Below are 5,441 nucleotides of genomic sequence, written 5' to 3' on the forward strand. Positions count from 1 at the left end.
AAGTAATATATATATATATATATATATATATATATATACAGAATTTTTTACACTTTAAATTGAAAAAATTTGATTAAATCTCAGCATTGGACTACTGATTATTACTACTGATGTTTTGAAATCCCATGTGGGCATAAAGTCCCGGGATGATCGCGTGCGTGGGTCGCATACGTCTTGTAGACGCACGCGTGTTAAAGGGAAGAACGATGGAAAAGGGAATTCGAGCCTGGAGATGAGACGCTAGAGAAAGAGAGAGATGGAGATAATGGGCGCGTGTCGGTCGCGTGCCTATTGCCACCGGTGACTCGGTTGTATATCTGCGATCCCTCCGGAGTCCCTTTAACCGCCCTCCGTTTTTCCATCTCAAGGAGATGTTTTCAGACAATACCGTTTCCGCCGGTGATGAAGATCAACTGTCGACACATGTATCGAATAAAATCATGGAAAGATTTAATAAATCGACGAGAGTCTTTTTTATCATCCTGATAAATAACGGAAACATTTAATGTAAAATAAAAAAGGAAAAATTAAATTTAAGATATAAGGAAATAAATTTGATTAGTTGGGCCTTTTACAAGAAGGAAACAGAATTCAATAACTGTCACGAAAATTTATGTTTTCCTCATATTATACATAAACATATCAACAGTAAAATAACTGATATGACTTATTTAAAATAAAAAATATAAAATAAATTTTAGAAACTTATTTAAAATATTAGATAAGAAATAAGTCAGAAGAAGTTATTTAAAATAATACTAAATAACGTTTTTTTTATTCAAAATACATATTTTAAATAAATTTATTAAGATAAGACCGAGTCCTGCATATCAATTATTTGTTAAACTAATGACTAAGATGATATTTACTTGCTAATTTGTCATTGTATCGTTTAAGATCATGACCTTAGTCGTTCACTGTCTAGTTCACTTCCTTTTTCCTGCCACTACGCTCCATAAAAACCGCCTGGGCAATAGCGATGAAAGAAAGAGAATAAAGACACTGGCATGCGAATGCTAGCCAAGCAAAAGCAGTTTGATTTATCCTGCTCTCCTAATTTCAAAAAAAAAAATAAGACTTTGCAGAATTAAAAGTGTCTTTTTAATGGCACGCCTTTTGCTAATAGTTGTGTGAAAATCACGAGTTTCCGATATTGTAAGCGAGAACGGAAGTCATTAACATTCCCGACGTTTCGGATGAGTAATTAGTCCTGTCGTCACTGGGATGCTATGCGTAAATCGCTGATAATTTCTTTTTTTTGACAAAATCTGGATCACATATTCGAATATCAGGACTATATTGAAATTTGCTTCCTTTATATCATACATAAATATTGATCTGAATACGCGATTTTTTTAATATCATTTGTTTTTAATATAAGGATTTACTACATTTTGTTTCTTAAATTACTTAGATATTTTTATATCAAGATACACCCTGTCTCTAAATTAGAAGCTATCGTAATTCGCTTCTAAGGAACGAATTTTGTTTGAATTAGATCCTTGCGATTGATTCACGTGATTCCAGAACAAAGGAGATTGCAGAAAGTGGAGTACCCAGGATTAATTGCGACCAGGTCAGACTGGCGGTACACTACGAGACGAGCCTGTCTTTGCAGGTGGCAAGCAGGCATGCAAAACTAAAAACGGAGGGCGTACGCAATACGAGCACGTGCTCGCATTTTGCAAAAGGTCTCCTTTTTAAAAGCGGCATGGCGGTGGTGGCGGCGGCGACGTTGGAGGCGATCAGCTGGCGGTGTTTCTCCTTTTTCTCTTCGATCTTCGCAAGACCGAGGGAGAGGCGAGTCAAAAAAAACGCCAAAAAGAACGAAAATGAGCGTCACCACCCCTTCTCCGTTGCGCGCACCCGCATCCTGTGGCAGCTTTCGTAAAAACCGTCGGCCCTGTCGGTTTCCATTCAAAAGCGCGAGTCACGGGGGCTCATTTACGAATTTCATGACGAAACCCTACACTGACTGGAGAGCGAGGCGTCTGCGATCTCGATCGAAGCGTCGTCAGGAACGTCGAGCTTAAAGATGAATAGATAAAGCGTCGCGTCAGGAACCGAGCTCTGAGGTGAATAGATAAATAGACACGAATAAAAGGAGAAAGTGCGATCGCATGCTTTGAAAAAAGATCTCATCTTTGGATTATATTAAACTATTATAATCTATCTCTAAAATAAAACGCACACATAAGAAATAAAGAGATTTTATTTAAAAATATCAAAAAATATGTATAATTTAAAACAATTAATTTGTCATTGATTCTTGCATCATTGATATTTACGTATTTGGGAATACAAATAAGTTTCCACCGTTTTTTTATAAAAAATTAAACATTTATTGTGAAAGAACGGTACATAATGTTTTATTCAAAGTAATGGCCACTACTTTTTCTCATCTTTCTGGCATGTGGATACCGCGTCGGAAGAACGCTTCATCTTTTGAGGCTATCCAATCATCGATACAATTTTTGATATCTTCATATGATGTGAAGTGCTGCTTAGACAGGCCATGCGTCATCGATCGGAACAAGTGGTAGTCGGAAGGAGCAATGTCTGGAGAATACGGCGGGAGGTGGGGTAGAACTTCCCATTTGAGTGTTTCTAAGTAGGTTTTGACCGGCGCTGCAACATGTGGTCGAGCATTATCATGCAGGAGAATAATTTTGTCATGCCTGGAGTAGTAGTGGGTGCGTTTTTCCTTGAGTGTTCGACTCAATCTCATCAATTGTGTTCGGTAGAGAGCCGCAGTAATGGTCTCGTTCGGTTTGAGCAACTCATAATACACGACACCAAGCTGATCCCACCAAATATACAACATGAGTTTTTTTTCATGAATATTCGGCTTGGCTGTCGATGTTGAAGCATAGCCAGGTGGTTCCCATGATTTTCTCTTCTTTGGGTTATCGTAGTGGATCCATTTTTCATCACCAGTGATGAGTTATACGATGCAAAAAATCCTTTCGTTTATGCCTGGCAAGCAGCATTTCACATGTGAAAAATCAGCGTTCAACGTTTCTCGGCAGTTATGGAACCCAATTCCCTTGCTTTTGAATCATTCCCAATGATTTCAAACTTCATGATTTCAAAATATGAAATTGTTTGTTGAGTCACTCCTAATGTAAGTGCAAGTTTTTTTTGTGTTTGGCATGAATCTTCATCCAATAATGCTTCCAATTCCGCGTCTTCGTACATTTTCGGCCTTCCGCTACGTTCTTTGTCTTCGACGTCAAATTCACCGTTCTTAAACTTTTGAAACCATTCACGACAACTTCTCTCACTTAAGGCAGCATCATATGCTTCTACAAGCAATCTATGCAGCCTCAGCTGCAGATTTCTTCAAATTAAAGAAGTAAATCAAAAGTTCCTGCAAATGACACTTATTCGGCTCAAAACTCGACATTTTCGTACAAAAAAAATATATGATGCTGATACAAAATCGCTAATATTTCAAGGTTATGCCGGTGTTGCCGGATGTTCAATCTTACGATATGTCGTTTACAAACAATTAATATAATTAATAATTTTAACTATAGTTTTATAGTATTAGTGGCGCCGTCTTTTGCAAACGGCGGAAACTTTGTACTCCCAAAATAAATACAAAATAAATACAAAATAATATATATGTAAATTATGACAACAAATAAAACAATATAATAAAAGTAACAGAAGAATTCATATATTCCAACATAATAATAAACATATCGCATATATAGCTGTATGTCAATCAGAGTGTAGAATTTTATTGAATAATATCAAATGACCATTTGGACAGTTTCCCTTCAAAGCGGAGCATTCCAACAACGCCGAGGCGAAGGGTAAGTAGCTGAATTCGTACCGATGGCGGTGTAAGAATAGCAACACGATCGAAGGGGGGGATGAAACAGGCGGCTGATCGCTGTCTCCGGAAGGAACTGTCTCCCTTTATCCTCGAGGACATTCCTCCGAACACGAGCCAACGTGTCTTACGGTGCTCTCCCCTAAAGGGAGGCGCTTCCACGGACCCATCTCCACCCAACGTTAACCTCTTGCACCCAGAACTAAATTAAGAGTCGTTCCGGTCGACGTTTTTTGCCACCGGCACTTCTCGAACCTTTTTTTTCTCAAACCCTGCTCAATTCATCGAAAGTATCAACCCGTTATATTTCTTCACATGTCTAAATATTTCAGACCTTATTCCCAAGATTATAATTTTCACTAATTTGTATATAATATGTTACAGTTAATGCTTTTTTTATTTTAAATTCCTTATTTAATTTATTTTTTATCTTTTCCAACAATGAATAAGTTAGAATTGCGATAAATTTATTAGAGGAGAAGGTCGGATTGTTTAAAATTTTAAACATTTCTATGTGTAAAGAGAAGAACATGATTGTTAGATATAAAAAAAAATTAGAATTAAAGAAATAATAAGAGCGAATAAATGATGTTCTGAAAAGTACATTGGAAGTGCGTTCTCTTCGAAATTAACGCGCTGTAAGCTTCATTCTATCTTCCACATGTAATATGTGGTAAAGATAGAATAAAACTTATAGCGTGAATGTCTAAAGAGAATGCATCTTAAGAGATAGATTAAAAGTTATTGAAGTAGGAGATAGCATTAAAGCTATATTACACAGACAATAGTAGAACTTACCGAAAAACATGTTTTTTTTTTAAATATTCTTTTTAAATATTTTTACCATTCCCTTCTTACTTTTTTGATATTTATAAATATGCTTTTTTTCTTCTTCTTATACTTTTTTCTTCTTCTTATTTGTTGAGTTTCTATCTTTTTCCCATTTGTTTGCTCAATCCGAAGTCAAATCTCATTAACTAGTTCGTTTGCCACCTCAGTACTCAACATCAAATAATGCGCAACGAATAAACATTGTAGAAATGAGCAGCTTTAAAAATGTTAAACTCATAATTTACAAAAACAAGGAAATGTAATAAAAAATTTAAAAATGTAAAAATATTATCTATTTTTATTTTTGGAAAAATATGATAATAATATTTTAGTACAATATAAAAATAATATTTCATGTATTATACATAATTTTTGCCAATCCAAAAAAATGAAATCTCGAAAAAACCGAAATATCCGATACCATTCGACTTTTCTCTAATTGATATCCTTATTATATTTTATAATTATATATTGATTATGCATAGAGAGTTTTCTGATTATATTGATAATTTTGTGACAGTGTATTCATTCATATAACACAGAAAGATTACAGAAACATTGCAGAATGATTTAAACATTGCAATATTGCATGGTGGTTGCGAAATCATTGCAAAATTCTAACAATGTTAAGATGTCCGCTTTTTGTTACATTGCAACAAAAACATTCCAGCAATATTGCAATATAATGTATTTGATAAATTTTTTACGAAGACTCTAAAATGAAAACTATTTGTATATATATATATATATATATATATATATATATATA

Source organism: Atta cephalotes (assembly GCF_000143395.1).
Source record: "Atta cephalotes unplaced genomic scaffold scaffold00006, whole genome shotgun sequence".
NCBI lineage: Eukaryota > Metazoa > Arthropoda > Insecta > Hymenoptera > Formicidae > Atta > Atta cephalotes.